General features: G+C 43.7%; 1 long non-coding RNA gene across 1 annotated transcript in view; it reads right to left on the bottom strand.

Moving 5' to 3' along the window:
• Positions 1–7,627, bottom strand: part of LOC308565425 — a 29,506-nt gene extending 21,879 nt beyond the window's left edge. Inside the window, exons 1-3 of the long non-coding RNA XR_014000039.1 lie at positions 7,436–7,627; positions 6,156–6,299; positions 5,781–5,835 (exon numbers count right to left, since the gene is read on the bottom strand). This is a non-coding gene — a long non-coding RNA (uncharacterized lncRNA). The remainder of the gene's footprint in view (positions 1–5,780; positions 5,836–6,155; positions 6,300–7,435) is intronic.
• Positions 7,628–12,527: the final 4,900 nt, after the last annotated feature.

Raw genomic sequence — 12,527 nt, 5'->3', positions numbered from 1 at the left:
CTCAAATAATTTTAATTGTGACTTGATCATATCATAAATATAAATATATGTGGTAATTTTTACAACGGCAACCTGGTTTTTAACCAGACTATTATTTAAGATGTTAACACAATGGACCCATCTGCTTTTCGCTTAGAACTTATATATATTTGAATTAAGGCTCTCATTTTTCTTGTCTGAACTGCAGAGGCCTCCCAGCTGTCTCAAATCTAATCTCTTAGGACTCATAAAATGATGGTATGAAAACAATCTAACCATGGCACTGTCCTCAAACACCATTGTTTAAGGCTGTTCAACAGAAATATTGCAAGCAACATATGTAATTTTAAGTTTTCCAGTACCAAATTAAGAAAAGTAGCAAGAAAATAGGTGCAACTGATTTTAATAATATATTTTCTATAATCCTATATAGCCAAAATATTGTCATTTCAATAAATAATTATATTTTACATTATTTTTATTCATATTACGTTTTCGAAACCTGGTATGCATTTTACATTTACAGCATTTCTCAGTGTGGCTTCGCTATATTTTGAATGCTCAACAGTTACATGTGACTAGCGGCTACTGTACTGGACAGTGTAGCTCTAGGCCTTCATCACCATCTGTTTTCACTTACTTCCTTGGTGATCTCATCCAGTCTCATAGCTGTCAAATATCTACCTGCCAGTGACTCCCAAGCTTATATCTTAAGGCTAACTTTCTCTTGTAAACTCTAGATTCTATATATAACGGGCTACTTGACATCTCCAGTTGAATCTTAGATATTTCAAGCTCAACAGTGTTCAAAACAAACCCATTCTCTTCCCTGATAATCTACTCACAGTCTTCCCAGTATCTATTGATGACAAGTCATCTCTTCTAATAGTTTAAACCAAAACCCTAGCGTTATATTTAACTTCTCTCTTTCTCTTACATTCCACACCCACTCCGCCAGGATATTGAATTAACTCTAACCCAACATATCCCTAAAATCATGTTCCTTTTCATCACCTTCCCCAACCTTGTTTGAGCCTCACCTGGACTGTTCCAGTAGCTTTCTAGAAGCTCTCCTTGGCACCCCTTTATTAACTTTTCAACACAGCAGCCTACACTAGTTGTGTACAGCCCACAACTTCCTTAGCCTCTATGCTGTCTCATCTCGCTTACCCCACTCACAAAATAAATGCCCTGCGAGTAGTTGAATAGTCCACCCACCATTTTCTGTTTTCCAAAATGTCCCTTGGACCTCTTCCGTTTTTTGTCAGGTCCAAGGGACATGTAAAAAGTAGCTTCTTGTTATGAAATGCTACTACTGATGAGAATCTAGGTGTAGATATCAACTGGACATAAGAATGAGTTGCTCGAGAACAGGGGTCGTGCATTTTCAGTGTTCTATCCCTGGCACACTGATCAGCTCAGAACCAGTCATTAAATGTAATGAATAAATAAATGAACAACAATCAGTACATTATTTACTCACATGCACAGATGACCATAATGGGTATCCTAGCATTGCTGTAAGAGGTATATAGCGTTTTCCAAATGCAGAAAATTGTGTGGTTAACAAATATGCCCAGAGCAGTCCCAGCCAGTTACAGATCACACCCGTCATAATTTGTATGGCCTGGGAGAAAAGAACACTGTCAATTACTACTCTTCCAGTCCAACCGTTGAAAGGGACACACGTCAAGAAAAAGCCAAAGCAGAGAAGAAGGTGATGACCTAAGAGAATCTGAAGATTCTCAACCTTCAGCTCAGATGAGGAAGGTTTGTTATTTCCGAGTCATTGCAGAAACAACTAGGAGCCTGTTTGTCTACTTGACTCAAGAGGTCATGTGACATTAGCCCTGGAGCCCCGAAAGAATCGATGTCCCTCAATATCACGAGGTTAACCATCCTTACCTGCAGATACAGCTCTTACATCCCAAAGGCCAGCGGACTTGGCACTTCTGACCACACCTGCCCTTCTCTCATCCTCTCAAAACTGGGGTTTGGACTTTGGTTCCTTATAGTCTGCCCACCCCATGCCCATCTGTAACCGTCGTTTGTACCAGAGTCCTGGGCTCCTTACAAACGAGAGTTTAAAAAGATGGTGAATCTTTGTCACACCTGGGTTTCTATGGCATTTCCTAGGGGCCACTGGCTGGTTGGGAATGGCAGATGATTTCTACCCACAGAAGCCAGGGCAACTAGGACAGCTGCGGAGCCAGAGCAGAAAAAAAGCCTGACCTTGCTGTTCAGGGCCTGTGAGTGACCCCTCTTCTCCCTTCCCATGCCCTAATTCTGGCTGTTATGCTTTAAATGCACCAGTAAAGAGTGAACACCAGGGAGGAATCAAGATGGCAGCGGAGGGAGCCGCTGCGCCCGCCGCCTCCCGCAGCCACATCAAAATTGCAACTAAAACCCAGAACCACCGTCACTCAGAGCCTCCTCAGATCCGGCTGCACAGAAGCCCCGCAGCCAGGGAGCTGAAGCAGCACTGAGAGTGGGAGGAGGGGGAGATCGGGGCGGATCGGGGCTGAAGCTCAGAGATGACACCACCGGCCCACACCCGGTGCCGTGGTTGAAACCCGGGAGGGAATCTCGGCAGCGGAGGTTTCCCGGAGGAGGGAGGGGTCCCAGCCCACAGCAGCCCCCCAGCCCAGGGCTCCAGGACCGAGAAGAAAAGTCCCACAACTCCGGGCTGTGAAACCAGCGGGGACTGTGGCTGAGGGTCGGAGGCTGCGGGAGCCCCAGCAGCTCCTCTAAAGGGCCCGGCGCGGACTCACCCGGACGCTCCCTCTGAGCCCAGCGCCGGGCAGCAGCCGGAAAGGACCCAGGACACTTGGGAGGAACTGACCTGCCTGAGATCCGGGCGAGAGGCGGAGGGCGGCTTCCTCCCGGGCAGAGGGGCTGGCGGAGGCCAAGGCTCCTGTGGCGAGTCCTCCCCGCACACAGCCGGCAGGCGGGCGCCATGTTTGAGTCGCCAGCACCTGACTCACCGTTGGCCCCGCCCCGTGACTCCCGGAGGCCCCGCCCTCCCCACCTGCAGCTCATCCGGCCGTTTCCAGGGGCTTTTCTGTGCAAGGGGCCTCTGGAGCCTCATGCTTAGGACTTTCCTAAAATCTCTCAAACAAGCAGCAGCTGCCCCATACGGCTTGATAAGCGGCCCCAGGCCTGGCACTAGCGGCAGCTGCACTGGCTCATAGCTTGGCCTCTCCTGGGCACCTCCAAGTCCAGCACGAGTAGCAGCCAACTACGGTTTGCTGTGTAGCTCATGCTGGGTGGCCCTGGGCAAGGCACTGGCACAGGCTGACTCTGCACCTCCCGGGAGGCCCCAGAGACAGTGCGCCTGGTGGTCAGACTCGACCACGCTGGATTACAACCCTATCACATCCACGAGTGACATTCAAGGGGCGCACTTGGTGAACACCAAAGCTCCACTGAAGCAAATCCTGCTCCACAGGGGTGTCTCCAACACAGCAGCTCTTTGGCTGTACTTGCAGTGGGTCCTCACAGCTGATTGGCCTGGGGGTCAGTTCCTCCCAGGGATGCCAACAGCAACCAAGGCTCAACTACAACAGGACAGTGCACACAGCCCACACAGGGGGGCACCTAGAAGGCCCAGCTCAGGTGACTGGGGAGGCTGAGCCACTGGACCCTACAGGACACCTACTACACAAAGCAACTCTACAAATTCCAGGACCCATAGCAGCTCTACCTAATACATAGAAACAAACACCTGGAAGCAGCCAAAATGTGGAGGGAAAGAAACATGCCACAGAGGAAAGAACAGAAGAAATCTCTAGAAGAGGAACTAAATGAAATAGATCCAAGCAAGCTAACAGATACAGAGTTCAGAATTTTGTTTATAAGGATGTTTAAGCAGACTATTAAGGAAATAACTGAGAAAATCGATAACATAATAAAGTACCAATTTGAAATGAAGGCTACAGGAACTGAAATGAAGAATAATTTACAGGGAATCAACAGTAGAGTAGAGGACGCTGAGAATCAAATCAGCAATTTGGAACATGAGGAAACAAAAAACACCCAGCCAGAAGAGCAAAAAGAAAAAAGAATCCAGAAATATGAAGATAGTATAAGGAGCTTCTGGGACAACTTCAAGAGGCCTAACATTCATATTATTTGGGTTCCAAGAGGGGAAAAAAGAGAGCAAGAAATTGAAAACCTATTTGAAAAAATAATTACAGAAAACTTCCCCTACCTGGGGAAACAAATAGACTTACAATTCCAGGAAGCACAGAGGGTCCCAAACAAGAGGAACCCAAAGAGGCCCACAGCAAGACACATCATCATTAAAATGACAAAGGTTAAAGACAAAGAGAGAATCTTAAAAGCAGCAAGAGAAAAGCAACTAGTTACCTACAAGGGAGCACCCATATGACTGTCAGCTGATTTCTCAACAGAAACCTTGCAGGCAAGAAATATTCAAAGTGATGAAAAACATGGAACTACAACCAAGATTGCTCTACCCAGCAAAGCTATCATTTAGAACTGAAGGTCAGATAAAGAGCTTCTCAGACAAGGAAAAGCTAAAGGAGTTCATCACCACCAGACCAGCACTACAGGAAAAGTTGAAGGGTCTTCTTCCAGAAGAAGCTAATGAACAAAAGAATCTGACGAACTAAATAGATCCAGAGACACTGACGCATGCAACAGATGATCATATTTCAGAGGAAAGAGGGAAGGGGTCGGAGGGTGGGAAGAGATTAACCAAAGAAGTTATATGCATATATGCATAACCCATGGATGGGTTATGATGGGGTGAAGGCCTGGGGAGGGGGTGGGAGTGAGGTGGAGGGGGTCAATTGGGGGGGGGAAATGGGACACCTGTAATACCCTCAACAATAAAGATAAATTAAAAAACAACAACAACAAAACAACAGAAGGACAAGTGCTGTATGATTCCACTTATCTGAGGTACTAGACTAGTCGAATTCAGAGAGACAGAAAGTAGAATGGCTATTGCTAGGGGCTGCGGGGGGAATGGGGGAGCTATTGTGTAGGAGGGATGGGGTTTTAGTTTTGCAAGATGAAAAGAGTTCTGCGGATGGATGGCGGTGATGGTAGCACAGCAATGCGGACGTTATGCCCCTGAACTGTATCCTTAAAACTGGCTTGGAGGGTAAATTTTGTGTTGTGTGTATCTTAATACAATTTAGAAATATGTTACTTATCGTCTGTTTCAGTAGCTCTTTGCTGATTCAGTGCTGGCAAGGGCCGTGGGGGCCACAGCCTAGTTACCGCTAGGTAGGAGTTAAACTCCCCAGGCAGCCTCCACTGACACTGGGGGGGGCACCTTAGGGCTCCCCAGTAGGTCCGGGGATGATGTCCAGAAGACTGTACCATTATGGCCACTGCCCACAAAGCTCTATGGTCTGGAGCTTCTCCTGAGTATAGTTGCCACAATCTGACCATCTCTTTGGGACCATGTCATCATCAGTTAAGCTTTAAATAATTTACAGATGCCAAAAAAGGATTTTCTACCCATTTGCCGACTCAGAGCATATTTTCTAGGAGTATGACTACAGTGTAATGGCTTTGGCTTATTTAAAGGTAGTTGATAGATTCATCATTTCTGCTTTATTTATCTTTAGCTTGATACACAGTTTATACATTCAGGCTGCATGTGGAAAATGCAGATATTACATAAGCATTTCAGGACGCTTTCATTAATTCTCCGCCACTTGGGGATGAGGGGTTCATAACAGAGAGGGTTAAAGTCTCCTGTTTTTTATATTTAGAAATTGCAACACTACAGTCATTTACTCACTCAAGTAGCATTTAGGTCTTACCCCCAGCACTCTTGTTTCCTTTGTTATCCTCAGATTCCTTGTTGGCATTTTCCCACTAGAATAGAAAAGTGAGACGGAAAATGTGTTTCTTTTCTGTACAAAACATGGAGACAGATTAATATTAATCATTTGCCTGGGTAAGATACTTAAAATTGAGAGGGAAATTTAATGCCAGAGCTGCTAATTTTTCACTGCTTTTCAGTCTCTGGAGAGATGTTTTTCCTCAAACCATCCGTATTACTATCTTGAGAAGAACCCAATAATTATTTTTCAAATGGTTTTGTTCACTTGCCGAACTTAAATTGGACTGTATTAAATAAGCATGTGGTGTGTGCTCCCATCCATCAATCCCATTAGAAATTACCCATATCCCACCTTCACAGGGTCCGGAAAAGTAGACTTTTGCTTGCTGTGGCTTATTCTCTTCTTTGGTGTTATTTCCTTCCAAAGTCAAGTCTGATGCAGGGGCTCCCGACTGGCAGGGCCCAAGTCACACGCCCACATCAGCTGCGCAGGAAGCTGAAAAATAAAATGCTATATAGTCTCCTTAGGGAAGGTGGCAATAGATAAGACAAATGAAACTCACAGAGAGCTTTCATTAAAATCGGGGACGACCTTTGGGATTTTTTATAACTCATATCGGTCCTCTTAGACTCCATATTTAATATCCATGAGAGTTTTTCCTGGAGCCTAGCTGACTGGGACAAAGGGGAGGGTCTAACGCAAGCTGGGCTCATAATCTGTCCTTTCTCGGGTTGTGTTTGGGGTGGTCTCCTGACGGGAAGACCTAACACCGTGGGAGCATTATGCTAAGTGAGGTAAGCCAGCAAGAGAAGACAAGTATCACCCGATTTCGCTCAAATGTGGAATCTAATGAACAAGATAAACTGATGAACAAAATAGGTCCGGAGACACAGAAGCGTCGAGCAGGCTGAGGGGTCTCGGAGGGAAGAACTTAGATGCATATAAGCATAACCCACGGACACAGACAAGAGCGTGGAGAAGGCCGGAGGGGGGGTGCGGGGTGGAGGGGATCAATGGGGGACATCTGTAATACTTTCAACAATAAAGATAAATTTTTAAAAATAAATAAAATTCAATAAATACGAAAAAGTAAAAAATAAATGAAACCCTCCGGAGCAGGGGCGTGACCCTGCCCGCTCCCGAGGGAGCTGTAGAGAAAGTGAGTTCTGAGAGGCGGGAGCGAGCGAGCCCCGGAGAAAGCGGGGAGCAGCGCCGCCGGCCTCCCCACGGCTGCCAGTGGCCTAATGCCCGGTTCTTGGGAACCCGGCTGACTTCACGCCCTTACATGCTGTAAACATATCTGTTCACCTGTTACAGTAACAAAGCTCCATTTCGCCACAACTAGAAAGAGGGTCTCTGTTTCTTGCAACCAAAATGTGGTGTCGTTCGTTCGTGACGGCCTTGCCTTCTGACTTCCCGCGGCGCGCCCTCTGCCCCGGGGTCTCCGGCGCCTGCTGGGCTCGGGGTCGCCGCCCCTGGCTCCAGCCTCACCTGAGGCCCGAGGCCTTGCCTCCGGGTCCCTCGCTCACAGGCTTTCCCCGGTTACAGAAACCACCAGCTCCTGCCGACACGGAGAAAATGTAGCAAGGGAACGGCGGGAGAGGGGGCCCCGAGCTGGCGTCTGGCCTTACCAGTTGCTATGTGACGCTGCCCATATCCTTTACGCTTCCAAAGGCTGCGTCCCGGCCGGAGCAAGCCTGCAGGAGGGTCCTGCGGGCAGAGGGGCAGCGGGTCAAACTGGAAACGCCCGCGGGAGCGAGCGCGGGGCCAGCCCGCCGGGGTCCGCGCCCCCCGCGCGTCTCCGCGGGCGCCTGGAAGGTGGCGCCCTGCCTGCGGGACCTTCCTGCGCAGGGGTCCTGGCGGCAGCTGCTTCCCGGGTGGTGGTGGCCCTCTTCCCGCTCGCGGTGCCAACGCCCGGGGCTGTGGCCGAGAGCGTGGCCGTGGGGGCGGTGCGCTCGCGAGGGGCCGCGCGCGGGGACACCCACCTCTGCCGTGGGGCCTCGGGGCTCTGCTGGGCCTGCGGGCTCCCGGGGCAAGGACAGGGAGCGAGAGGTGGGGGTGCGCTTAGGGACCATCTTGTCAGTGACTCTTAGGGACAGTCTTGTCAATGGCATTGTGACAGTGTTTCGAGTCAATAAAGCTATTGCAATCATCATAACCTGCGTGTCTTTTCCCACGCAGACAACTGGAAACCTACCTTTGCCCACCCCTGTGTGTCATCTTTACTGAGTAACTTGTGCACCACTTTCCTTGGGCGAACGCTTGTCACCGCTCTCTAGCTCTGGTGGTGACGTGCCAAATGTCGTTGGTCCCAGGGAATAGACGTATTGAATAGGACAGCTCTGAGACAGAAATCCATACCTATCTTATCTCTATGATTCTTAGGAGGGTGGAGACAGGAAAACAAATGTCTAATTTACGCAGTTTTGTGTAAGAGATTTTTAGAACACCCACGTATAAGCCAAACAAGCAAATGAACAAAAACCGAATACACTCAACTGCAGAATTTTTCAACTTCCCAGGGAAACTGTTCAGGGGGAACATTTTCAGTTTTCCAATTCTATCAATATATTAGCCCGTCACAGTGGGTCTATGTCCTGATTTCCCAGAGAGAGATAAAATGCTGACTCTAGCAGTAACAGATGTTTGAAATGGTGCCTTTCATGTCAGTGAGGTTCTGTGCTCACTCCAAAATGCTGGATATGAATAAATTTTTTTTCATGGCCTGAAAATTCATAATACATATACGTTTTTAAAGTATGCAAACAATGCGAAATTGCAGGAAGTTGTGTTTTTTGCAGGAGACCTGGGCTGTAAGAACCTAATTCTAAATTGCTGGAAATGGAAACTAATGTTTTTAATTATCATCAAAATCAATCTCCAACCTTTCTCCAACCTCTAGACATGTATTTTCAACCGCCTAATAGACACCTGTACTTTAATGTCTCAGAGTTATCTCAAACTCAACCTGTCCGAATCAGAATTTACCATTTTATTCAGTCCTGCTGTGTCTTCTGCATTTTGTATCGATGCAGGTGTTACCCATACCAGAAACTTGGGGAGTTGTTTTATTTTCCTTCATACCTTATGTCTAATCAGTCAACAAAGCTAAAACTTACCCTCTCTTTCACTGCTTGTCTGAACCACTGCAATTGTTACCCATTACTGTCTTCCACACTCTACTTAAATCTATCCTTCCGAATGCATTTCCCATTTAACTTTTTTTCTCAAATGCAAATGCGAGCCTACTTAAAAACTCTTCAGTGACTTACCGCTGTCTGCAAGATATAGTTCAATGCCTGAGTCATCTATCTTGGACGATTTGACTTTATCATCTAGCCTCTACCTACCTCTCCGGCTTTCACTCTTGACCTATTCTTTTCATTGTTTTCATAATATATATATTTATTGCAGCTAATGAAATAGACTATGATCTTTCTCTCATTTCTGTTTCTGCATGAGCTCATCTTCCTATTTGAAGTGTCCTCCTGCTTGGTAAACAATGATTAGTCTCCAGCTCAGAGGCCACATCCTTCATAAAGCTTTATTCCTTCCCTGTTTTCCTACGGAAGGGTAATTTCCTCTCCTGTGCTACCTCAGCTTTTCTGTATTTCTGTTAATACATGTATCACACCGCATAGTCTTGATTTGTTACTCATTTGTTTCCTCTTGTAAAATAAACAGTCTTCACGGTGAGCGACCTTCTTAAACTCTGACACTCCATAGTCTAATGCATTCATAGGCGCACAGTAGATAATCTGTAGAGCTGATAGAAATGAGCTAAGAACTGAAATTCTAAGAAGCATGAAAACTTATATTAAGATAACAATTGAAGCTTCTTGAGGCACAAGGCAGAAAACAAACGAATGAAAAACAGCAGCATATTTAGAAAGGAGCTGCGTATATCCATTGGCCTGGTTAACGTCGCCGAGCAAGGCCTTCTGAAGTTCTGCCCCATATGAGAAGGGAGGGTGACTCTGAAATCGCAACTTATCCTTGGGAAATTCTCACCGTGGAAATGCAGCCTGTTTGCTCTGAAAAGCAATTGAATGAATAATCCAAGCAAAGACAAGACATAAGCAGCAAGGGAGACGACAAGAGAGAAGAAAGACAGCGGAAACTTTCAGGGCACAAAGGAACTTTAATGAGAAGTCTAAGAAGTACAATGAAGGGACTGTGAATTGGGTGCCTTTTCATTCATACTTTGTTCAGATAGAAGCTAGTTCAGGTAGAAGAACTATGACTGAAATGTACTCTTTACTTGTAGGGGCATAAATTTACAGTTTTCCTGAGAATTATTATACATCATGCTCCCAAGTCTTTATAGCCTGCACTCTGGAGACAATCGCTGATATTTTTCTATGGTGTTTTACAAAAGCTCCATTAGGGACAGTTGACAGGTCTTCAGAGTACCTAGAAAATAAATGATTCCTTGTAATGATCAGATTTAAATAAGAAAAAGCTTTCTACTTAGGCCTACAAAAATATGTGCAGAGAAATTTCCTGAATACTGCAGAGGGGAAAAAAAAATCCATCTTGTTTTGTATTTCATTTTGCACAAAATCTGTGGGCTTTGTAGCAACTTTGTTACACAGAGATATCATTAGGGCCTGCATCAGGTCTGGGCACCAGCAAAAATCTCCCATTTCCACAGTATTACAAAGAGCTCTCAGCTTGCTCTGTAGCAATAGATTCAGCATTTTCTTCACTACCACCAGCCTGAAAAGAAATTAGCCTGTTATACATTGTTTCTTAAAATTATACATGTAACAAACACTTAGTTTTAAAAAAATGCAAGTAATCCTAATGTTTATAAAATAAAATGTTAAAGTCTGTAACTTTTGGTTTACTTTCAGGCTTTTATAATAAAAAATATTCATGGTCTTCCTGAACATGAACAGTTGCCAGCATCCTGAAAGTCACCTGGTCTAACATTTCCCAACTATTACCGATTCTTTCCCTCAAAAAGTCATTTTGACTTGTAGGCAATTAAGCTTTTCCTTTCTTTGTAGTTTTACCAACTAGCTTGCATCCTTGCCTAAAAATTATAGTTTAGTTTTTCCTGGTTTCAAACTTCATATGAATGGAATCATAAAGTATGCATTCTTTTGAGTATGCTTTCCTATAACCAACATTATATATGAGATTCATCTATGTTGTTAAATATAGGTGTAGTTTGTTTTAATTACTACGTAGAATTTACTTAGAGTAATATACCTCAATATATTCACCATACACCCACTGCAGTTTTCCACTTTGCAGCAATTATGTATAATACTGATAAATATGTTTATATATTTCCTGGAAGAATATCTTGGTAATATGTGCACACATTTCTGTTGGATGTATACTAAGGACTGAAATAACTGAGAGGGAATGCACATCTTAACTTTTAGTAAAGAATGCCAAAAGGGTTTTCAAAGTTGTTGCAATAATTTATATTCCAACTGGGAATGTGTGAGAGATTTCTTTTATCCAGTCATTACCATCATTTAGAATTATATTTTGAAATTAAGTCATTCTGTTAGGTACTTAATATTTCATTGTAGTTTTATTTTCATATTATTATTGAAATGATTAGATTTATGTCTAATAACTTCTATTTGTTTTCTATTTATCTCATGTATTTTATGTTCTTCCTTTACTTTTTAAAAAATTAAATACTTTCTGTGTATCATCTCAATTTCTTTGTTGATTTTTACTATAATTTTTTTGTTTTCTTAGTCATTGGTCTAGGGATTACAATATACATCTTAACTTGTCATAATTTGCTTCAGATGAAAGCTAGTTTAATTCCAGTAAAATACAGAAACTTTGTTCTTGTGAAGCTCTGTTCCTTCTCCCTTCCTTTGTGTTATTAGTTATATATATTATACCTACATATGTTATACACACAATACATTGTTATAGTTACTGCTTTTGTAATCTTATCTATTTTAAATTTTCATAGGAAAAAAGAAAAGAAAAAATGTTATCTACAGAATAGGAGTTGGCAAACTATGGCATCTGGACCAAATTTGGGCCACCACCTATTTGGTAGAGTTTTACTGGAACAAAGACGTATACATTCACTTCAAGTATTGTCTATGGCTGCTTTCATGCTACAAGGTAGAGTTGGGTAGTTGTGACAGTTGGAATTAAGGTTGATAATAACAGGAGTTTAAAATAAGGAGATTATCTAAGCTTATCTGGGTGGGCCCATGGAATTTATGCAATTGTCACTTAAATCAGTTAAGGAAAGAAAGCACAAAAGATATATACTGTTTTTTATAGTCATCTACATAATTACCTTTACTGATGCTCTTTATTTCTTGTGTATTTGTTTCCTCTGATATCACTTCCTTTCAGTTTGAAGAACTTCTTTTAGTGTTTCTTGTAAAGATGTTCTGCTAGCCACAGTCTTTGTCTTTTTTCATCCATGAATCTTTATTTCACCTTTGTTTTTGAAGGGTAGTTTTAAAGGGTATAGAACTCATGCTTGACTGTTTTTTCCTCCAACACTTTAATATGTTATCCCAGTACCTTCAGGCCTCCATTGTTTCTGATGAGAAATCAGCTGTTAATCTTACTGTGGTTACATTGTACATGAAGTCATTTTTCTCTTGATTTCAAAACTTTCTCAATTTTTTGTATTGGTTTGTCTCTGAGTAGTCTAGGAGTGAATCTTTCTGTGTTTATTCTCATTGGAGATTATTGCACTTCTTATATGTATAGAATAATATT

The sequence above is a fragment of the Miniopterus schreibersii genome (assembly GCF_964146895.1).
Source record: "Miniopterus schreibersii genome assembly, chromosome: 12".
In the NCBI taxonomy this organism is placed as follows: domain Eukaryota; kingdom Metazoa; phylum Chordata; class Mammalia; order Chiroptera; family Miniopteridae; genus Miniopterus; species Miniopterus schreibersii.
This window is presented reverse-complemented; position numbering and strand designations above follow the sequence as displayed.